General features: G+C 47.6%; 1 protein-coding gene across 1 annotated transcript in view; it reads left to right on the forward strand.

Annotated features, from left to right (window-relative positions):
• STON1 (stonin 1) overlaps positions 1–25,112 on the forward strand; it is a 330,512-nt gene that overhangs the window by 253,403 nt on the left and 51,997 nt on the right. The window lies entirely within an intron of this gene.

A 25,112-nucleotide genomic window follows, 5' to 3' on the forward strand; every position in this document is an offset into this window, starting at 1 on the left:
AAAAAGTGCTTTAAGCCGAAGCTAAAATGCCCTAAGCTAAAATATAATTAAAATCCTATTCAATTTTATCAAGTTAAGAGGACACACAAGCATAGTACTTTGCAATTTAAAAATGAGCATGGGGCCAAATGCCGAATTCCAAGGATAATGTCAATTTAGAATAAGTCCAAATCAAGCATCGGTCATGGAAAGCAGGAGATTCTCCACCTTGGCAGATGACAAAAAACGGAAAATCCACGCCAAAGACTATCAAGGAGCAGGTGTGTTCCAGAGCCCCAGTGTCAACCAAGGCGGCATCCCGTGCAGTGCCTACGAACAAGTTAATATCAACTTCCTCCAGGAAAGGGTATCTCGTAATCAGCTTCTCTAAGCAAACGCAGCCGCAGCGTGCATGTCTGGTAATGAACCCTAATCGAGAACATCAACAGATCAGCATCAATCACTGGGGGGCCTTGCTGCGAGAGACAAACATCCAGTGCATGTTCAAAAGAGCACCAACGGCACTGAAACACGGGCTGCACACAATCCAAAACCAGCCTGAATGACAGAGACCAGTCACACTCCAAATGTTCCAGTGTTGCTCCAAAGTGCTGCATCATTCGTTCACGACACAGCTGCACTGATGGGAGCGCCCAAATTCGTCCTTTTTGCGGCGGGACAGCCATTGCGGAAAAACAACAGCAACAGCAAAATGCCGGCAATAAAGCCAAAGTTATCGGAAATCCCCCAAAAATGCTTCCAAAAATTGAATGAATAGCCGAAGGTATTAAACCGAATATGGAAGAAAAGGTGTGAACGAAACCAATACCAACAGCTTTGAAAAAATGTGCTAATCCAGCCGTGCTGGACGCATTAAATATACGTCCCACAAGTTCACCAAAGTGTCTCAGAAAATTCGTATTTAACAGGGACTGTATTTCCGCCGATGACCTTGCCACCTGAAGTGTGTAGGTCTTGCGTGCAGATGTAAAGGCCACATGCTTCTGAAACAATAAAGCCTTCAGTCTACTTAACTTGTCAAAATTCACCTTGGAAGTAGCAATGTGAGGCCAAATATCTGCTAACTCCCTAATTTTAGTGGGGGGAAACACGTTCCCGCAGCAAGTAACGACCTTAGTGACCGAAACAACGTAAGCTATTCCGGCCCGCATGCCACAACAGTCTTCACTATTGAGGAGGACGTAGCTGCCGTTTGAAAGCACCTGGAACGTGTGTCTAATCAAGGGAACTGGAACTCCCTTCAGATAGCAAGCCAAGTTCGCAACCGAGGCATTACATGCCCTATGCAAGGACAGCTGCCTACAAATCATCGAATGGCTGACTGAAGTCTCACATTCACTACCGCTAAGAAAGACTTCTTTCATGCCATTGAGGCATTTGTACGAGAAGGGAAGCTCCCACACCTCATGGATGTAACTATCTCCCAACTTTTCATATCTGCCTACCGGAACATGTTTCAAACAATAAGTGAATTGTAATGTAGAAATAGGCAGATTAATAACCCCGTGTATCAACCACTCTGCTGAGGGAATCTCGGCCACAGTAAAAGGCAATCTTTCTAACTTTTCAATGTTGAGCATGACATAAGTCGCCTCTTTCTTAGCCATTAATTGTTGTCGCGTCAAATTAAAGGAAAAAAATATTTCCCTGGCACTGATGTGCTGCCACGGAACGCGACCCGCCTTCAACGTCTAAAGCGTCCAACCCAACTGCATAATGGACCTGGTCTGACTCTGTCCATGATATAAAGAAGACATATCAGATCGTATAATGTCTATAGCAGAAGAAACAATGTTGTTAATTGTATATATCCGGTCGGACAAGGTGTTAATTCCATTATCCACAACAGCTAATGCCTTTTTCATATTTTCCTGATCTAGCTGCCTTCGCCGGGCTGCAGTCTCTTGTTGAGAAAGTTTCCATATTTCATTGTATACTTCATACAAGAAATGCTTCCTACGTGGTATGTTCGGGCCTGACAAAAAATCTTGTAAGTCAGTGTTGTTAGACAGGAGAGTGAGATGTGTCTTAACTGCAGCTAGCGAGGATGATTTTAGCCATTGGTGGCACAATTTTCCTACACTATATGTTGTGATTATTTCAGCATGTTCTGGTGATATATAGCGAGGGTCTGACCTACTCGTTCGGAAACCCCCAGAGGAGGTGACAAAACGTTGAGGACACCTGTTGGTATCTATTGGCCACAATAACCACCCGCCTGGACGTGTCAGTGAAGAGTTAAGTGTACCATTCTGGACCCATTCACTAAGCTCACTAAAAGTTGCATTTGTGTACTTTTGCCAGTTATTAAAGTTTGCAGGGGCAGGTATACTGGGCATGTTTAATTCTCTGATCGTAGCTAAGCCTAAGCAACTGGTCTGTTGTACTGTTTCGTTTAAAAAAATCATTTGAACGGGAATGAGGCATGCTCTAAACAATGTTTCTCTACCCCTTGTTTGACAATTTTTTGTTCCCCAAACACTTTTCAAATCAACATTTTGTAACCAATATTCATAACCTTCAATTGATAACCGGGAAACAAAGGAGTCCGAATATATACATTTTGTGTTGGTCAACAACATTTGTTTATCCCTAGTCAGAGTTATCTTAAAATAATATGACTCAGCATTCTTTTGATGATGCCCAGGAAAATACGTACATTTTTCAAAATACGTTTTTGAACTCTCTTGCGGGGGAGTTGGGCAATGTTCCCATTGCATATAGTCAAATATCGTTTTTGGACTGCTCGCTTTATGTATGAAATGGTGCCCATAATAATTATAGCAAAACATGTCACCATAATTGTCTTTAAACTGGTAAACATCCTCATTTTCATAGACAGTATAATATTGCAATTGTCATCATTGAGTCAACTGTCTTAACATCCCAATCATCAGATACAATGCCTGGTATTACTATATCATTCACAGATAACTTCAGCACATACGGTACTTGAATTATTTCAGTGGGACCATCTATACCAAACATTACTTTATCCCACACAATCCCATCTGGAATTGGCACTGCAGAAATATTCACAAAGGACAAGTCTCTTCGAACCTTATGTGATGAAAAATGTGGTTTCAACACCTCCTCCACCTGTTCAACCGCTGATCTCTCGGGAAGAAAATGACCATGTATCAACAGAAAAAAGGTAATGACAAACCCAATCCAAAGAAAAAATGCCAACATAGTCAATAAAAGCCACAGATAGTTCCATGCAAAAACAAAATACGTATCTTTGAGCCAACGTATCAGCTTACGTGGACCTGACAGGTCAGCAGTCGAAGAGGCAAACGAGTCCGATAGACCATCGTTGTTGTCGACAAAGTAACCAGAGGCAGTTCGTGCGAAAGGCGTTGCCGTAGTCAATGGAGGAGTTGGTGTTTCCCACGGTGGTACACTGTAGACAGCACCATCCATCACATTTGTAGTCATGGTGACTTGATCAAATGTTTCTAAGTTGGTCGTTGTTAGTGGAACTAATGCGAGATCATCATCCACCCTCCCCAAGCTCGGAGAGTCAACAGTGTTGGTATAGACAACTTGAAGCGGAACTTCTTCTCCAGTAGTGAGAGGGATTCGGAAACTACTGGACGTTCCTCTTGGTCTGCTGTGTAGAATCGGCCACATGTTGTAACTTGACATTGTCAATAGAAACAAAGCGATTTTCTTTGGCACCTGGCAACGGGGGTAGAATAACAGTTCTGGTACCGTGTATCCCCAACACAGGGACTGGTGCACAATAAGAAGGGCCAAATTCTTTTTTCACTGCAACCTTTTCACGCACAAGATCCCCCAACCCTGGGAATCCAGCCGGTAGGTGTTACCGGCACATCCTTAATTCCTGTGGAGGCAGCACTTTTAGAAGAGTTATCTTCACTGAACTGCTGTAATTCCTGTAAAACAGTGACACGATCATTTATGTCAAAAGGTGTCTCTGCCGCCTCCACACCAGGACCATCAAGATCCGGAACAAACATTTGTGTTCCGAACAGGTACTCATATGAAGTACGACCCCCCAGGGACCTTTTAGGCAGGTTATTTAGTGCTCTCTAAACTCCATACAGGTGGGTTAGCCAACTATGACCGGTACCTAAGACTCTGGCTGTTAAGGAGTGCTTTAAATCGCGGTTTAATCGCTCCACGACAGAATTTCCCTCGGGATGAAATGGAGAAGAGTACTGAAGCTGGACCCCCAACGAAGCCATGGTGTCCCTGAATGTCCTTGAGGCAAAAGCAGGGCCCTGGTCCGAATGGGATGCCGCAACTGCATATGTACCAACAAAGACTCTCAAATCTTTAATAACAGTCCAAGCGTCACCCGAGCGTTGTGGCCACACCCACACAAATCTGGAGCAAGAATCCACAGCGACTAGTATATATTTGTATGCACTATCCGGTGTTAGTGGACCGCAATTATCCTAGTACACACATTGTAATGGTCTGTTTATTAAGAGGAGTGTCTGCGGCAGGCACTTAGCTGTTGAAACTTTAATTTGTTGACAGATGTTGCAACAAAGGACATACTGTTTAGTCTCGTTATAGAGACCAGGCCACCAATAACGGGTCTGCAATAGCGAAATTTTAGCTGCCACACCAGCTTGTGCAGATGCCACCCCCTCATGCGCTGCTTTAATCAATTGTGGCCTTACATCTTTATTGGGGATGTCGCGTATGCCTACGCTTGGAATTTTTACTTCAGCATTCAGCATACTTCCCATGAAGTATTGGTACTTATTAGGAAATCCTTTAGGATAAGGTATGCCATCAACCGTAGCTTTTATGGCAGCCATAATGTCTGTGTCTGGTTTGGAACTCGAACGAGTCACTGCAGCTACAGTGGCAATTGCCACTGCCGACTTTGCGGCTTCATCAGGCAAGGTATTACAAGCAATGTGTATTCCAACGCGCTGGTGCCCAAGTGTATAAACAACATGGACTTTGAGTAGCGTCTCTTTCAGGTCTGCTAACTTCCCCCACAGTAGTCTGTGTTTTATGGTGTTGCCTTTCGAATCTCTGAACCCATTCAAGCGCCAGTAATGCAGGTATTCATTAAAGGACTTGACGCAATAATATGAATCACAAACAGTCAGCGTGAACTGTGTCAGATCTGTATGTTCTAGTGCCATTAGTAGAGCTTTTAGCTCAGCCAATTGTGCTGTACAATCCCTTAAGGTCTATGTATAGGTATGTTGGGGACAGAATTTCTCCCCCTCCATATAGCCACTCACAACCGCACATGCAGCAGAATATTGGTGTTTCGTTCCAATCGCTGATTGCGCAGAGCCATCGGTGTACATGACTACCTGATATTGATCAATAGGCAACGTGTCAGCGGGAACTGGATATTCAACTTCATATTATAGAAATTCCTGAGTTTGTAACGTTGGGCCAAAAATGTAGTCTACATCAGTGGCTGTTAAAGACGTAGCCCATTGTATCCATTGTGGGTGGAGTCCTTTTGCGTTCGGGACGCTAACTTTTTTAACAGCCTCAAGAGGCGGAATAGGAGAAATTACTAGAATGCGTTTTCCCTGGGCAAGAGGTCTCTCTTTAATAACAGCCATCTGTACAGCAGTGAGAATTTTCTCTGTGGGAGCAAATCGTTGTTCAGCAGCGGAATACAAGTGTGACTTGTATGCAATCGGGACTGTCTCACCTTCATTAAATGTGACATAAATAAACCCAATGGCCCCAGTTATCAACCTGATGACCAAATGCGTCTTATTGTCCTGTGTGTGTAGATGTTTTGCTGCTAGCATATCTGCTTGTAACTCCCGAAGAGTATGTGTATGTTCAATTGTCCAGAATTTGCTTGAAAAATCAGGACGTATTAATTCTTATAAAGGTTTTATGCGTGTAGCATAATCAGGAATGTATGTTCTGCCAAAATTCAGAAAGCCCAACAATGATTGTAGTTTTTTAATCGTATTTGGTGGTTGCAATTGTGCACACTTTTCAAAAAATTGTGGCGGTAGGCTCTTTCCTTCATTCGACAGCTCATATCCCAGGAACAGGACGCTGAGGAAGGCAATTTTTGATTTTTTAAAATTAAATTTGTAGCCGATTTTGGCAAACCCTACAACAATGCGGGCTACCCGTCTTAAATGTTGTAGCAACTCGTCATCCGTGAGATATATATCACCCACATATGACTAACTCGTGTAAAATAGCAGTCACACGAGCTGTAAACAGTCCTGGGCTGTTCTTATGCCCCTGAGGCAAACAACATAATTTTTTCTGGGAGCCTAGTGCGCTAAAGCTTGTTAAATCTCTGCTTTCAGGTGCTATATTCTGGCAGAAGAAACCATTTGAGATATCCAAAGTTGTTTTGTATTTTTTCCGCACAGTGTTGCTCATTAGTGCAGTGCTATGCGAATTTTGTATAGTATATGTACGTGTATGTCCGTTCAAATGTCTGTAGTCTAAGACTATTCCATATGAATGATCTGGTTTAGCTACAGGGAATAAGGGATTATTCATCGGCGAGACACAGGGTTTGATCACCCCCTGGTATTCTAATTGTGTAAGTATTTCTCTCACCGGTGCCCTTGCTTCATGCTTTATGGGATACTGCGGTAGTGGCCGAGGTTCACCTTTAATGGGAATTACATGGTATGGAGAATCCCTGTCCCACCCTAAGTGATTTCTATATAATGCAGGTGCCTGTGCGAGAGCCCATTCTATAGAATAGGACTCAGCAAGTTCCTCTGGAACAAGGGGCGAGAAGGAAGGTTTAATAACCTCCTCCCCAACTGGGCAGGTGCGGACAAAATCAGGCGGCCAATCTTGTTCGGCCAACAAAATGTCGTATATTTTAACCACACGATCCCAAAAGATCGCGTGTATGGTGCGTTCAATGTCTCCTTCCAATTGTAGAGTTACTCTATACACCCTATCGGGTTTGGAGACACGCATGTCTGCTGTTTCTACTTGTATGAAGTCATCAGTTGCTTTCACCTCCAGATGCTCTAGAAGATTCCGGCAAACTGTGACCTCTGCCGCGCTGTCTAGGAGTGCTAGAGCCCAGTTCTTGTTCTGCAAGAGAACCCTCTTCCTGAGTGGCATGTCTAACTGAGACTGCTGCCACTTTTTTCTTTTTAAACTTTTGTTTTTGTTGTACCGGTTTCTCTTCCTTCTTGACAGAAACCTCTGAAGAGCGTTGTGATTCCTGTCTCGGTTTCACGTACTCTGTTCTCCGCTCTGATCGCCCACCTCTCTCATTTCTCTTTTCCGATGAGTCCTGAAACAAACAAGATTGGCGTGTATCAGTATATTGATATCTATCAGGCGTTTTTATATTCTCTCTATTTCTGAGATTATACCTATTCTGCGGGGTCTCCGTACGTGGAGATTCTCCCCTTTCTTTTTGAGGTGTTTGTTGTTTTTTCTCCCAGCGCTTCTTATTACCCTCAGGTTGCTGTTTTGTATTGTCTTTATTAATTTTTCCCTGAAATTGAGGTTTTTGTGGTCTAGCCCCCAGGCTATCTCGACCGATACTGGAATATGTTTCCGCTATTATTTTAGGCAGTTCCCGCTCCTGATCTTGTTGCGGAACATCACGAAGACGCATGTGCACTGCAAGTGCAACTGCTTCCCCTTTAAGATTACTTAGGATAATTGAAGAAACCGTGGCAAAGCTGCCCATCAGTTGCATTCCTAAATCTAAGGCCGGGGCAGCACCGTATTCATCTTGGATTTGTTTAAGCACTTCCGGTAGATTGGCTAGTGTTGGTGTACCGTGTACCGTTGTATAGAGCGCAGCAAACACCGTGCCCAATGTATTACAGTGTTCAACTGTAGGAACCATCCCAGAGGGCAAGCACATAGTTAATATTCTATGTTTATCCTGAGGTCCCGTATGGGGAAATACCGCCTCCAGCGTATAAATTTTTTGTACCAGCCAAAACGGAGTCTCCTCTCGTTTTGCTGGGACTTTACCCATAATAGAGTGTACATTCACCGGATTTATACCTGGTCTTACTGCATGTGGTTGTGCTGGAGCAGCACGCGCTGGGTTCGTATTTAGTGTCTGCATCACAAATTGTACTAATCGTCTATATATTGATGTTAATTCAGTATATAAGCGTCGAACCTCAGCTACTGCTATGTTCGCAACCGCAGGATGAGGTGTATATGTGGCCAATAAAGGCCAGGTAGGACCTTCATTACTTAGTGGACCTAACCTTACTGGTAAAATTGTATGGGGTAGGGCACCATCAAGCCAATTATTATGTTCTTGATAAGATAAAGGTATCTCTATGTACGCGTACGCCCTGTACTGCCCAGGCGCGTTCGCAACTGTATATGTATGGAATGTATTTGTATTCCCATCAACTGCTGGAAATGTGACCCAAGAATAGAACAGCTCTGTTCTATAAGCTTCGTGAGCGTCCACCACAAATGTGACTGGACCTCCCTGTGCTGTAAGTCCATGTGCTAACAAATGTGTTGTACGTGGTTGTCTCATATTAAGAGCTATTTGTACAGCCTGGGGATTTGCCATCATAAAAGCACTAAATGTTCAGAGAAGGCACACCAAGACAGGGTCTTTTTTCCTTTTAAGGTTCAAGCTTGAACAACCACCTGCTGTAAAATAGGGTTACCTATACGGCGGTGGTGGAAATCCTCAGTACCAAGGACGTCTCCATATACAGGACTGAGGGGTAATTATATTATATGAGACTGAGATATACCGGTGGACCCGAAAATTAGAGCCTGACCAAACGTTGGCGGCGCTAGGTCGCGTAGGCTCTCATTATCCTAATGAGACTACTGGATTTTGAGCGGCAAGATCGTTCACAGTGTGGGGTACTAAGTCTGACCCACGGTGAAGGACCCTTGTCACTCTAAATCCGGGTTTTGCTCCAGCTAACTAGCAGTGCCTCATCTCTCCCGAAGGGAAGAGAAAATTGGGCAGCCGAGCGCATTACATCTTTAGTACTTCCCAGGGAAGTCGTGGTCACTCAGGTCACAACCAGTTCTCTCATACACAGTATGGTCTCATATAGAAATGACAAAGGCAGTTTAAGTTTTAAAGATTGGTTTAATAAAACAACTGCATTTTAGATAGCAAAGCGTGAGCTGCAATAACCAGAACTACACAACACAATAGGATTGAAATAGTAACGATGAGAGTGAAGCACAAGAATAAGGTTATCATAGTGCAACTAGATTATGTTCTCTCTAAATTATATTCTGAGCACAGCATGAGAAGCTCTAAGCCTTCCTTTCAGGTTCCCCCGGGAGCAGATGTTCTAAGAAAATGTCCCTACGTAAGGATGTGTATTTTCTACGAATACTAGAGACTAAACTTCTACCACGTTTACCGGCAATGTACCAGACTGTAGCCTTGACTGAAGCACAGGGCAATCAAGAATGCATTGTTTGAGAACACAGTGCTAAACTAGGCTAAACAGTGTGATAGGAGGAAATAAAAACAAGACCGTAAAACTGGTTATTGTAAAATAACAGTGCAAGGCTGAATAAAATGTATCTAGGGCAAAGTGCACAGTGGCCTAGTATGTTAAACTAACATGCATGAAGCTATATTAAAAATGGCTACACTACAATCCCAGGTTACCAGGGTCTCTCGCAGGCTTCAGCAACATAATTATGGAATCCTCCCATATGTGGTCCTGCAGGACTCCTACCGATCCGGCTTATTGGAGTGTTTCTAGGAGCTTGGGAAGGAGGTCAGCTGAGTACATTCGGTAAAACTCTACCAGAAGGCCATCAGGGCCAGGAGTCTTCCCTCTGGCCATATCCTGGAAGGCCGCCCTCAGCTCATCTAGCTAAATATCTCCATTTAAGTCCTCTCTATTTTCCATGGACAGGTGGGGAATGTCAGTGTCCTTTAAGAACTCTTGCGACCTGTCCTCGATGGGTTCCAGATAAATTTCGGCCAAGTGATCCCACAGCACCTGGTTAGTTGCAGCTTGGCACACCACCACCTGTCCCTCTGCTCTCGTCAAGGACAGTATCACACGATTAGGCCTCTCCTGCTGCAACAGCCAGGCCAGCATGCGGCCCAACTGGTCACCTTCTCTCTGCAGTCTCTGCCTGTAGTCGCTCCTCACATGGCAGTCCAGCCTATCCCAAGTCTTGTATAGCCTGCTGCATGTCTACCTGAAACTCAGTGTCCCCGAGTGACACCGGTCTGAGTCTCCACAGAGGGAGCCATGGGACATGCCTGCTCATATCACATTCTAGAAGCAGTGGGGCATGATCAGAGAGGCACCTGACCTGATAAAATGTCCCAGTGATGTTTAGCGCTCCCCCTGTGGTGGTAAGAAACCGATCTAGTCTGCTATGAGCATGGTGAGTGAAAGAGTTACAAGAGAACTCTGTTGCCGTCGGGTACAGTTCCCTCCATATATCTCTACATTGCAGTTTGTTAATGGTCTCTTACAGATTGGCTGTCATGATGGTGTCCAATCGTTGCGTGTGTCTATCCAACACACTGTCAAGCACGTAGTAAAAGTCACCCCATATAATGGGCATATACAGGTAATGTAGGAGTTCAGTCTCTAAAGCTTGGAAGAAGTTTACGTCGTCAATATTGGGGACATACATATTAGATTCCATCAAGCCTGCCATGTAACAGGATATATCTCCCCTCAATGTCGGCTATATGCCCAAGCTCCTGGAAGGGGTATCCGGGCGCCACCCATATAGAGATCCTACGGCATATGAAGAATACGTCAACGAGTACAGCTGGCCCCTCCACTTTTTCTGTAATATCTATGCTTCCCCCTCTGTTCAGTGTGTCTCCTGGACCATAGCTATATGGATCCCTGTGCATCTGAAATACGTGTGTCCCCTGTAACATTTTACAAAGGTACCCAGCTCTATCACGTTCCATGTAAGAAGACAAGTGGTGTCACCCATCTGAAGTTATCAATGTGGATATTCTGCTCTCATCCATCTCTCCCCCTCTCCCCGCTCCCCAACATAGAGTGCCGCTGTCACCATCCTAAACAAAACATTACTTACATAGCCCAAACCTGCCTTCCCTTCCCGGGTAAACACATTAGTCCCTAACTTGTGTTTTCCCAATTGCATCGCTCCCAACATGCTCAACAGGCTTCAACAAGAACTTTTGAGTAGAATTACGTATCGCTCCCTCCCTATTGCCCGTGTTATCTCCCAAGGGCAAAACCTGGGCCCAGACAAGCTACTGCTCACCCCAGTTCCAGGAAAGCCCATATGGTGTCCCTACCATTCGTACACTTGCATCCATACAACCTCACATTCTTACTCTCACCCTTCTTCCCACAAACGGTGCTCAGGAGATGAGCAGGTTTCAGCCATACAAGTAAAGTGGTATTGAGGGGGAATGTCTATGAACCAGTGTGTGTGCAATTTACCAAAGGCTGTATGAACCTTCCCCAGGTGTCCAAGCCCCATTGCTTCTTTGCACCTCTGTGTATTCTGCTCACTACAAGACAGATATTCTGTTAGGGCTTCGAATTACATGCTCGGCACACCTAATAAGACCGTGCTGCATCTATCGACTCAAAAGAGATGTGACCATCTCTTTTAAAGGGTACAGTGTCTGTCGGAGGTTTTCCACCCCCCTGTGCAGGAGACCCATTGCAACACTATCATTCGGCCTATGACTGTTATGCATCAGTGGGTGGTCAGTCCTCCAGTCAGACCGAGCTGGTGCCAGCCAATCTGGCAACCGTTACTGACTTCACCAGGTCCCTGGCTTGTTTGCGCTCCTGTCTCCGCAGCTCTAAGTCCAGTGTGCAATCTCTGCGGACCACCACTGAAGTCCCGGAGCCAGATCGCCACTTACATCTTCTTCGCCTCCTAATCCTCAGAGCCGTCTTCTGAGTGTCCCCTGGTCTGCTTCTATCGCCGCCTGTCCTCCAGGCCCAAACCTGCCATTACCAGGTATCTCCAGCCAGTCCCATACGCCTTCCGGCGAAGTGAAGAGATGTTTGCGGCCATCGTGTATGTGCTGAAATATATTCAGAACAATAATAAGCTTCTTCATCTTGTATACTTTATTTTCACTATTTTAACAACTTTTTTGTATCATGTTCATCATCAATGAACAATAAAGTAACTAGCCGGTGAATGATTTCACAATACTTCCCAAAACCCAAGCAGACATCATTAAACAAAGCAACATTCCACAATGCCTATGGTTTATAATGCTTAGCGATGCTGGACTGGATAAAGACAATTTTTTTGTCTCTAAACGTGATGGCCTCGTTAATACTTAGGAAGAGATTTTCAGTGGCATCTGTGTCTGGACTATCGATAATACCCTATTTTGGTTGCATAGGGTTCACACAATGGGTGTTTTTACATCCCATCACAGAGTTTGTGGGCTGCATACATCTCTTCTACGTTCTCCACTTTAACCAGTTTCTCACCTGCCCCAATGTTACTTGTTCCTTTTATGTTTGATTTCCTAATACGTTAACCATGAACCACATAATTTTAAAAATCTTAAAGGGCTTCCTTGCTTTTGCAGATATATTTCTCATCCAACATACACCAGTCTGTGATTGAGCACCAGTTGATGAATTTTGGAACTACAGCACGTCCCCATAGCCCAACACTGTCTCTTTGCCCACCATTAATCCCATATTACCAACCATTCATGTATATTGTGTGCCTTGACTATTACTTCATAGCTCAATATCATGAATATAATTCCTTTGGTTTGTGTTTTCCAGTACCCGGTTCAGGTATGTACTTACCCTGTTCAAGAACCCTTTCAGTTTAGTGCAAAGCCAAATCGTATGAAGGAAATCGTCTACCTGCCTACAGCACCTCTGGCTGCCACCTCCACTCCCACCCTGCTGTAGTTGGGTATGGGAGTTTGCCACATTTTCTTCTGTCTCTGCGCGCCCCAGTCTGCAGGGGATGGAGCACTGCTAATACCACAACTGTCCTGACCTATATCTGTTCTTCCTATTCTTTGGATCATTTTTTAGTACTATATAATTTATGACGTATTTTAAGTTTCACTAGTATAAATCCTGGTCTATCACCCTTGACTGTTTTATGTTTCTCCCACTCCATGTCATCCGAATCCCCCCACATCTTTTTCTAATCTGGATCTTAGTGTGGGTAGTCTATCTTGTGTATTATAAACCAGATTTGTAAATGCAGCAAACTGTTTCTGGGCCTTAGTCAACATTCTGTATTTCTGTGGGTGTTTACCATGTCCAATTCAGAGCTCCTCAGTGCCAACTATCCTGCTGCAGATGTGGTGTGGTCCTGTAGGCCAGGAACATCATCATCATCATCTGGGAAGAGGATTGTTGCATTTTCATACCTTAGGGAGCGCTCTGACCTTGCTGCTTGCATATAGAGTTTCAGTCTCCAAAGTTCCGTATGCAAGCTATTATCACACTTAGTCTTCGGGGAGAAGACTGGCGGCAGATGTGCTCTTCCAACTGAGAAATACTTTGAGAGTCCTTCCATTTGCAGTAGGTCAGGATTAATCAAGTCTATAAATAGTTCCACCAATGGTCCCCCTGCCCGCACTGGCACCCCCACAATGTGATTGTTGTTCCTATGGGAGGAGCCTTTCGCATCCTCAGCCAGGCATCATGTTTATACATTTTAGATGCCTGATGTCCTCTTTTATGGCTCTAATGCCCTAACTGATCACGCACACTCGTCTTCTATTGTTGCCTTCGCCTGTAGTTTTTACAGGTCATTTCAGACTAGGTTGATATTTAATGAACCCATGTCTATATCATATTCCGAGATCTATCTTGTTACTCATACCAGTATCAGAACGTTTTTTTCAGGGCTGGATCAGGTTGGCCTCCTGATTGTGTGGGATCAGCTCCTGCCTCTAATGCAGAGGCACTCTTAGGAAGACTTATTTTTCTATTCAGTTATGCCGTGTGGATCTGCTTGGCTTTCTTTTTTTTTATAAACACATTTTATTGGTTTTAGTGATTGTAAGTTGAAATACAACCAATAAAATTGGAATTACTGCTCCACTTCCTGGCCCCGCCCCCCTAATCCCCACCCACACCCAACACACAATAATTAAATAGCAAATCAAGACATTATTCCCAATGTGGAATTTGCTATGCCGTAGTAGTCTCAATATTTTCCCCAGATCTTGGTAAGTTCCTGGGGGCATCCCCGAGCCATATAAACTGGCTTTTCCTGTTTAGATCACAAATCTATGCCCATGACCCACACTTTCAGGGTTGGCGGGCATGGCTCTTTCGAAGATCTTGCAATGTCCCTCTTGACCATCAGAATCGTTGCCCCACAAGAGCTCTGTCTCCTCTAGTATTCCCAATGTCAACTGTTATCCCCAGCAGGGCTAGCTTCGGGGCCAACTCGACCAAAACACCCAGAACTGCTAAGACGGTCATACCTATATGTGACCAGTTGCAGGTAGTCACAGGACACAGCCAGACCATGTGGTAGAAATCTGCTGTTGAGGAGTGGCAGCGAGCTCAGCACATCTAGGATCAAAGAGGATACCAGTGTGTCCTAACTGCTGAGGAGTTACGTAGGTCTGGTGGAGCTGGAGCTGCGTAGAGATTGCCAGCTGCCTAGGGGCCACGCAAGTTTCCTGCCACTCAGCCTCCTCCAGCTTCCCCACCCAGACTCACATTTCAGCTTTACTACATCTAGTGTCTCCTGGGCATTGCACCCTCAGCTCCACTTAGTCTGGCACTTGTCTGCAGGAGATAATTTTATTTCTCTTCAGTTTTAAAGAGTGTCCTCCCCTCTTCTGGCCTGCTACTGTTCAATCATGTGCCTCCACACTGTGTCTCACTTCCAGGACTTCATTCAGTATGCCCCCTGCTCACCTCCTAGTTGCTGCTTTTCTTTCCCTCCAAGCACAGGGATGTTGCAACATTTCTCTTCACTCTTCATCTTGTAGTATCTTGGCTGCTGCCTCCACTCTCATCCCTCTAATGTGGCCTGTGTGCCTGCACGTACTCCTTTTGTTTTGTTTTCCTTTCTTCGTGTGCACCAGCCTGTGAAGGTGTGGCACTGTAGAGGGGATGCTAGTCTCCATCTGCTATGAGGAGACAATACATGTGTGATTTCTATGACCATTTTGCTACCTATATTCTTTTGATGTATAAAAAAATCCTTTGGTATAAAAACTGCTGCTGTGTGTGAGCTCACCTGGGGGTAGGTGAAATATAGCTCACAGAAAACTTGCTGAGTCTTTAAGAGGACTGATAGCCCATGCCATTATTGTCCCTTCTTCTCATCAGACATGAGGGAGAGGTTATGGGGCCCGTGTCCATGTTTCCACTCCCACCAGCTAGTAGGTACACTTTTGTAGCATCAAGACAAATCTATCAGCTGTAAACAAAATCCTTGGCACACATTAAGTACAGTAGTTACTGATGCAGCTGCACCTTCAGCATACTCTGACCCCTCCCCCAATTTTACCACACCAGGTTAGTGCCTAGTATGCCTAATGGTTGCCCCAGTCCTGCTTTGTGCATTCTAGCCTTTTTGCCAATAGAAAGCAATACCAGCTGCAGTCATGATACTGGCACTAAAGGTGGCCAGCCGCTGTAAGATGGTGGACAGAGTTTAGGACTGCTTTGACGGGAGACTTACGATCCATCCACACCCGCTGCCATCCGTGCTCCTTTGACCCAGATGCAGACTGTGCTGGGTGGGGAGCAGAAGCGGCATCATTTGAGCTGTTGTGCACGAAGGGACAGGTCTGCATGGCGGCTAATACAGAAAGCAGCTGTTTCGGCCTGGTCGGCCCACCTACTTATAAGCAGTGGCTGTGCATGCTTTGGTGATCAGAGCCCACTTCGTGCTGCCTGGCACCACTGCTGCAGAGGCGACTGGGGCAGTCCGAACACTTGGGGGCCGTCACAGCTGGCCACCCACTGGCAGCTTGCTTTTCCTGCAGTTCTCTGCAACATCCTGAACTGACTCCCGTTGCCAATGCCGAGGAGCATATCAGGTCTTTGTACCTCAGCAGGCTCACCTGGAGCCATGGTGAGTTCAGTCAAGGGGATACAGAGAAGCATGAGGAACCCCCGCCCCCTTTTGGGGCCCCCCACATTTGCGAGTGCCCAACCTTTACAAATTTTATTTGTGGGCCCTAGGTGTGGGGGACTAATAGTCCCGAGCGGTGTCTGCGCGAGGAGAGGGCCTGTGCTGGGAGTGAGGAGTCGAGGCAGCTACAGTCATCTGCAGGCCATGGGAGACCGCTTGTGGGGAACCACCTGACTTTCTTTTGGGCTGCTCTTGGTCCACCCACCCACCCAGAATGGCCCTGGTTCAGAGGGTACTCCTTGGAAGCCTAGTGCACTCTTTACACAAACACTGGGGGGAGGATCACAACACCCTTCTCTTCTCCTCCTGTCTGCTGCCTGAAATCTCCAGGCTACCGCCTAATAGATTAGCGTTTGGAGCCTCCGACATCTAAGGGACTGCTCGTGGCCCCCCATCGTGCACTTAGAGGATCAGCGCTGGAGGTCAGGCAGGTCCTAATTGCCCCCTCCTACACTCTACTTGGAGGATCCCTTTGGATTGGATATGCAACTGCAGCATTGGTCGTCCCTCACGGAATCACCATGCGGCGCAAAAATGGAGCAGGATCCCAATTATCAGGCAATTCGAATGCTGATGCCCCAGGATGCCCGAGCCAGGAGAAAGAACAAACAGTTTGACTCCCACAAATGCGAAACTTGATCAAATGGCACTGGTACTCAAAAGGACCTGGGAGCACAAGGGGATGCCGAGGCAACTTGTAGGGAAATGCCTCCCTAACGTTTTGTCTTTTGTTGATGTCAGTTATGATTGCAAGTGTTCTGGGACCCTGCTAACCAGGACCCAGCACCAGTGTTCTTTCCCTAAACTGTACCTTTGTTCCCACAATTGGCACAGCCCTGGCACACAGATAAGTCCCTTGTAATTGGTACCCCTGGTACCAAGGGCCCTGTGGCCAGGGGAAGTCTCTAAGGGCTGCAGTATGTATTATGCCACCCTGGGGACCCCTCCTTCAGCAGATGCACACTGCCTCACAGCTTGTGTGTGCTGGTGGGGAGAAAATGACTAAGTCGACATGATACTCCCTTCAGGGTGCCATGCCCACATCCCACTGCCTGTGGCATAGGTACGTCACCCCTCTAGCAGACCTTACAGCCCTAAGGCAGGGTGCACTATACCACAGGTGAGGGCATAGTTGCATGAGCACTATGCCCCTACTGTCTAAGCCAAACCTTAAACATTGTAAGTACAGGGTAGCCATAAAGAGTATATGGTCTGGGAGATTTGTCAATTACGAACTCCACAGTTCCATAATGGCTGCACTGAAATCTGGGAAGTTTGGTATCAAACGTCTCAGCACAATAACTGAACACTGATGCCAGTGTGGGATTTATTGTAAAATACACACAGAGGGCATCTTAGAGATGCCCCCTGAATACCAGTTCAACTCCTAGTGCTAGGCTGACCAGTTTCTGCCAGCCTGCCACAACCAGATGAGTTTCTGGCCACATGGGGTGAGTGCCTTTGTCACTCTGTGGCCGGGAACAAAGCCTGCACTGGCTAGAGGTGCTTTTCACCTCCCCCCGCAGGAACTGTAACACCTGGCGGTGAGCCTCAAAGGCTCCTGCCTGTTGTTACAGCACCCCAGGACATCCCAGCTAGTGGGGATGCCTGTCCCTCCGGACACAGCCCCCACCTTTGGCGGCAAGTCCGGAGGAGATAATGAGAAAAACAAGGAGGAGTCACCCACCAGTCAGGACAGCCCCTAAGGTGCCCTGAGGTGAGGTGACTCCTGCCTTTTAGAAATCCTCCATCTTGAGTTTGGAGGATTCCCCCAATAGGAATAGGGATGCACCCCCCTCCCCTCTGGGAGGAGGCACAAAAAGGGTGTAGCCACCCTCAAGGACAGTAGCCATTGGCTACTGCCCCCCAGACCTAAACACACCCCTAAATTTAGTATTTAGGGGCGACCCTGAACCCAGGAAATCAGATGCCTGCAACCTGAAGAAAGAAGAAGGACTGCTGACCTCAAAGCCCCGCAGAGACGACGGAGACACCAACTGACTTGGCCCCAGCCCTACCGGCCTGTCTCCAGACTCAAAGAACCTGCACAGCGACTCATCCGAAGGAACCAGCGACCTCTGAGGACTCAGAGGACTGCCCTGCACCTAAATGACTAAGAAACTCCCGAGAACAGCGGCACTGTTCAGAAACTGCAACAACTTTGCAACTTTGAAGCAACTTTTAAAAAGACTTCACTTTCCGCCAGAAGCGTGAGTCTTCACACTCTGCACTTGACGCCCCCGGCTGGAGTTTAGAGGAACCAACACCGCAGAGAGGACTCCCAGGCGACTCAAACGACGTGGACACCCTGAGTGGACCTCTCCCACAGCGAGGCCTGCAGAGAGGATCCAAAGGCTCCCCCTGACCACCATGACTGCCGTGTAACAAGGGAACCCGACACCTGGACCAAGCACTACACCCGCAGCCGCCAGGACCGAGAGGAACCACCTTCCAGTGCAAGAGTGACCAGCAGGTGGCCTTCATCCTAGCCCAGTCAGTGGCTGGCCCGAGAAGCCCCCTGTGCCCTGCCTGCATCCCCTAAGTGACCCCCGGTCACTCCATTGCTTTCTATAGCAAACCCGATGCCTACTTTGCACACTGCACCCGTCCGCCCCTGTGCCGCTGAGGGTGTGTTTTGTGTGCCTGTGTGTGTCCCCCCTAGTACTCTACAAAACCCCCCTGGTCTGCACCCCGAGGACGCAGGTACTTACCTGCTTGCAGACTGGAACCAGAGCACCCCAGTTCTTCATAGGCGCCTATGTGTTTTGGGCCCTCCTTTGACCCCTGCACCTGATCAGCCCTGTGTTGCTGGTGCAGTGGCTTTGGGGTTGCCTTGAACCCCCAACAGTGGGCTGCCTATGCCCAGGAGACTGACTGTTTAAGTGCTTTACTTCCCTGCAAAAACTAACCAAACTTACCTCCCCCAGGAACTGTTGATTTTTGCAGTGTCCACTTTTAAAATAGCTTATTGCCATTTTAACCAAAACTGTGTGTACTACTGTTTTCAATCAAAGTTCTATAATTACCTGTGTGAAGTACGTTGCATTTTATGCACTTACCTCACATCTTGAATCTTGTGGTTCTAAAATAAATTAAGAAAATATATTTTTCTATAAAAAACCTAATGGCCTGGAGTTAAGTCTTTGAGTGTGTGTTCCTCATTTATTGCCTGTATGTGTACAACAAATGCTTAACACTATCCTCTGATAAGCCTACTGCTCGACCACACTACCACAAAATAGAGCATTAGTATTATCTAATTGTGCCACTATCAACCTCTAAGTGGAACCCTTGGAACCTGTGCACGCTATCTCTCACTTTGAGATAGGATATACAGAGCCAACTTCCTACACAACTGAACTAGGCTTGCTCAGAGAGGACAAGCGTAAATTGACAGATCGCGTCATGCATGCTGAAAATGAGATCTCTGAGATTTGCTCCTAAATCATGGAGCTAGTGGGCCAAGTTCACTTATGTACCACTAAGGTACAGGAGCTAGAGGCGAGAGCATAAGACTCGGAGGGTCGCTCCCACCGATGTAAGATAGTAGGTTTCCCTGAAGGGGCAGAGGGCACTGACTCAGTGAACTCTTTAGAGACATAGCTAAAATAGATAGTACCTGCGGACGGTCTGTCCCAGCACTTCGTGGTAGAACGAGCACAGCGAGTCCCAGCAATAAGGCCACCAATAGGATCTCTTCCTAGGCCAGTAGTTTCACAGATAATGAACTATAGAGACAGTAGGCCCTGTTGCGGGCAGCACACGTGGATGATCCACTTCGCTATGGGAATGCCCGCATTTTCATTTTTCCGGACTATACTTTGTCTATGCAATCCCGCAAAGCCTCCGTTCTGGGAGTGAAATGCCACCTGAGGCAAGCAGGACTACGATATTCTCTATTCTTCCTGGCTAAGCTCAAGATTATGATTGGCAATAAGTCCTATTTTTTCACAGAACTGGCGGATGCATGTTACTGGGTGGAACAGTGTCAGTATGACTCTGGCTTCTCCGGTGCGTCAGCCTCCCCTGGTTCAGTGTAGTTGACGCGGGAAGTGAGTGTCTTGCAAAATGGGGAATACATTGCTACCATGAACACTGACACCAGAACAAACAAAGGAGGAACCGATGCAGGGCCTGTCTGCTGCCACCTCACTGTGGGCGGACCGACAGTCTTCACAGTCTCAAACACAGGGAGAGGGTACCTTGGAGGATGAATCCACCCATTTCACCGACAGTAGGTCATCCGCGTGTTGCCTATTGTGACACCACAGATGGTGGACGGATGGATGTGAGAGGTCAGGTACAGTTCAAAGGTTAGAGCCTGAATATTAATAGAAAATCCTGCTTATTGGCGAGTTTGGATTTTATATTACTATTTTAGAAATGCCACTTTTAGAAAGTGAGCATTTCTCTGCACTATCTGTGCCTTGCTGGTCTGTGTCTGTGCTAGTTGACAGCTCCCTTGTGCATTTCACCCAGACAAACACAGGACCCTCAGTTGCATCTGCATTCATCTGTATACTGAATGGATCTTCATGGGCAGGAAGGGTGGAGGGTTTGACACTTACAATTCAAAGGCCAGTGGCCTGCCCTCACACAAAGGACTGATAACCCCCCCACAGGGACCCTGGCAGACAGGACTGGGCTGAAAGGGGAACTTCTGCACTTTAAAACTACCCTTTGAAGTCTCCCTCACTTCAAAGGCATTTTTGGGTATATAAACTGGGCCTCTGACCCCACCAACTCAGACACTTCTGGACCTGAACTCTGTCAGAAGACCTGCCTGGCTGCCCAAAGGACTCTCTGGACTGCTTTGCTGAGAAGGACTGCTTCCCTGCTGTTGCTCTGATGGCTTCTAACTGTGCTATAAGGACTCTGCCTTCCACCAAAAGTGCTCTCCATGGGCTTGGATTAAGCTTGCCACCTGTTCTGAAGTCTCAGGGACAGCAAAGACTTCAACTACTAGCATTTGTTTGCTAGTACCTGACTCTGGTGACTCCGGAACGACTTCAGCAATGCCAGCAACGCCGCAGCCTGCTCCCGCTCCATGGACCTCGCTGCTTGCAACGACTGTGGCCTGCAACGCAAGTCTGACATTACTGCGACTCAGCTGACGTCACTCAGGGTCATCACAACACTGCCCAGTCAACACGTCACGTCCTAACGGACCGGGACCAGCGACCTTGCCAGGTAACAAGGAATGGACGCTTCACAGACGGCGATGCATCATCTCCCCCTGTATCCAGACGAACCAATGACTCACCTGCTTCGCTGCCCAGAACCGACACCTCTTTCCTCGGAAGCAGTAAGGGGTTGACACCGCACCGACTCCTGCAGGGCCTCTTTCCGACTCCGTGTAACATCCTTGTTCTTTGTTTTCAAAAGGTACTGTACCTGGGAATCTGTGTGACTCTGTGACTGGCACCGGTGGTGTCGGATTGTTGGGAACAACTCTGTCAACGACACTGTGATAGCCTCAGTTGGAGCTATTGTGTTTTCTAGGTGCTTTAGTTGGATTTAATCTTTAAAGAATCATAACATTGCTTGTGTACATTAGATTTTAATTGTTTCAACAGTATTTTATTCAGATACATATTCTCTACTTTGCCAAACCTGCAGTTATTGTATAAGTTCTGCACAAATACTTTACACATTGCCTTCTAAGTTAAGCCTGACTGCTCAGTGCCAAGCTACCGGAGAGTGGGCACAAGATAATTTGGATTGTGTTGTGACTTACCCGGACTAGGATTGTGATTCTCTTCTTGGACAAGGATGTATACCTCTGCCAACTAGAGACCCCATTTCTAACAGTCTCCTACTTATCACGTGGTTCCTTCGCACCCTGGCATACAGTAGGCTGAATCCATTGTCTGCCACACACAGGAGCTGGGAGGCTGACATAGGTAGGTAGATCACGAAAAAGGAATGGGAATGTGCATTATTTTCCCCAGAAAACTGTCACAAAATGCCAAGTTTCAAAACATACAGTATAACATCCTTCGGTGGCCAAGGACCGAACATGGCGGAAGCAGAATAGCTGAGCTCCTGCGGCCCGCCCGGAAGTCATAACTAATCCTGCAGTTCCGGCCAGGATTCCCACCCATCTAGATCTGAGCCGAAGAATGAGGTCTGCGGGAGCCTGTGGGAAACTTAGGGGACCCTTGTGGCAGGCCCGTGACGCCCTGATCCCACCGCCCGATATGAAGAACAGCGTGGCCTGTGCGGGCTTGGGTGGTGGCCTGGACGTCGGCCTGGCCCTTCTGCGTTCCGCGGGCCGGCTGGTACAGCAGGCAGCTGATGTGGTTGTCAGCGGCAAGGTGCAGAGGACCGGCTGTGCTGCTTCCCCCCCCCCCGACTTGGAAACAGGCGGCGCTGCTCCGGTGAGTGGGGTAATGGGGTCAAGCAAGGCCTGCGCCTTGGAGACGTGACGGGGGTCTGGGCGGCGAGGGCCCACAGTTCTCTGGGGGCCTAAAGAATCTGAGACTCGCCCGACTGGGCCTGCTGACTCTTCCCTTCCCCACCTTCCATCGAGATGGGACATTAGGGGGACAACGCGGTAACATTTTGCCAGCGACGACGCGGGCAGAATCTGAGGTGGTGAGCCTGTGGAGCAGAGACATGTGGCCCTGGTGGCCCTCCCTGGGATGCCCCCACTTGAAGAGCGAGGCAGCCCCCCCCCCCCCCCCCAACCGTGAAGGATCAGACTGGGGCCAGGGGCCCTGTTGGGGAGAACTGGGCGTGGCCCTATGAGGATTGGCGGTGCCAGCACTGAAGGCCCACTGGAGGGGCCAGCATGGTCGTGCGGCAGGCCTCCCACGGCCGGATTTGAGTCAGGAGAAGAATCTGGGGCATGCGGGGGCACTGAGCGGGCCCTGTCGTACAGTGTCTCCATCCAGGATCTCGCTAGGGGGTTCAGTCAGTCGCTCCGAAGCACGTCACCAGATTAAACGCTGTAGGGCAACCTGGCGGGATATGCCAACTGGAGATAAGGCCATGCCAGTAAGCCAAGGGGATCAACCAAAGTGAGCAATGCGCAGCAATAAAGTGACCCGCACTCTGCCTCGCCCAGCAGACTCTGGGAAGTACCACGGACCAAGCACCGGTTCAGCCACCGGAGACTGTGTCCTTCCCACTAATCCTGCTCCCCCACAGACAAATTAAACCTGATACTGCAGGAAATCCGAGAGTCACAGGCGACCATTGAACACCATATTGATGCTATCGCCATGGATCTCGGCATTTTAAGGGATGATCACGAGAAGCTGGCAGACAAAGTGCGCACAGTGGAGGGCACCCTGACCGAGCTGGCAACCCAACAAACTCGGAACACGGACACCCTGGCTGACCTACAACGGCGGGTCCAGCGGTTGCATGACCGTGCAGAGGATGCGGAAGGCAGAGCATATTGTAAGCTAGTGGGCCTGCCAGAAGGTGAAGAAGAAACTAACCCCACGCAATAGATTGAGGAGTGGCTTTGAATGACTGTTGCGTCTGAGGGTCTGTCGTCGATATTTGTTGTCGAGAGAGCACATCAAGTCTCACCATGCCACCCGCCTCCAGATGCACCGCCCTGGGCCATAGTGGCTCGAATCCTCAATTACTGTGATTGAGACCATTTACTGCAGAAGGTGAGGAACAAATAGCCTATAATGGTGGCTAATGCAGTGGTCTCATTGTATCCGGGCGATACACTGAAAGTGTAAAGGCGATGTGCATCATATCAATCTGTGAAGAAGAAACTCCGCGAAGAGGGTCTGAAGTATGCCTTCTCATTTCCAGCACGGTTAAAAATACTGCACGACGAATGCTCCCTATTCTTTGAAACTGCAGATGCTGCCTGGGAATGGCTAGAACAAACTTACACTCTGGCCCAACACAGAGAGAATGATATGGAAGCCCCAACCCACACTCGCAGGAACCCTAGACTGCGCCGGCGCCGGCAGCAGGGAGCAACAACAGCAGCCCCCTGGCCCCTGGAGGTCCGTGAGGGCAGGGCAGCAGCACTACAGTTGGCCAAAAACATAGAGGCCCGGGCCGACCGGTTGCCATCGCAACACTCCACTACTTCCCTGTCAGATGCAGAATCAGACTCCAGTATGGCCATGTTCCCCTCAATCACCCTACAGATCTCGGACACTATTATCTGATGACTCTGAGGCCCTGCTGTGAGATTCCCTAGCTAGTACATTGAGCATCAAGAGGCAATGTCATTCCAGGAGAACCAGGGAGAGACCTCTGAACACTTACCTCGGAGTCCATGCTGGAGACGTCACAGACCTCTAATTGATATGGACTCCCCAGTGCGTGGGCCAGGGAGATGGCTTACCGTTTATTCCACCATGTGCACAGTGGAGCTCACTAGACTTAAATGATGCAAGGTTCCCCCCCACGTGCAATTGCACCCATGTTTACACTTGTGTGGATATCGAAGTTTGTATAAAGGTTTGGTCAAAAAGATGTTCCATGTTGGACCTAAATGGGGTATACAAAATGTTGATGTGCCTGCCAAAAGATGCTCTGTCGAGGAGGGGGAGGGGAGATCGCAGTTGACCGCTCAATAGTGAAATGGCATCAACACCGTACCAACATAAAATAGTGACATGGAATGTTAGGGGTTTGGGGTCCTCTCAAAAGAGGTATAGAGTTCTAGCCCCACTACATCATCGCAAGGCATCTATAGTCTATTTACAAGAAACTAATTTATCATTACCTGAGGGGGCCAGGCTTCACTCAAAATGGAGGGGCCAAGTAATAGCCACTTCCTATTCAGGGTTTGCCAGAGGCGCCGCCATCTGGATCAGATCAGGAGTCCCTTTTCAGATCACACACACCAAAACAGACACGCTTGGTAGATATGCTTTTGCACTGGGATGTCTAGACGGACTACAGGTGGTACTGGGTAGCATATACAGTCCCAGCACAGACCAAGAAATCTTCCTGCAGCGCCTGTCCGCAGTGTTAGCGGAATGAGTGCATGTGCTGTGGGTGATAGGGAGTGACTTTAACGCAGTCTTAGATATTACATTAGACTGTTCACATCCACCACTTCCTCACACCAACCCAGCAAAGCA

Source organism: Pleurodeles waltl, chromosome 5 (genome assembly GCF_031143425.1).
Source record: "Pleurodeles waltl isolate 20211129_DDA chromosome 5, aPleWal1.hap1.20221129, whole genome shotgun sequence".
In the NCBI taxonomy this organism is placed as follows: Eukaryota; Metazoa; Chordata; class Amphibia; order Caudata; family Salamandridae; genus Pleurodeles; species Pleurodeles waltl.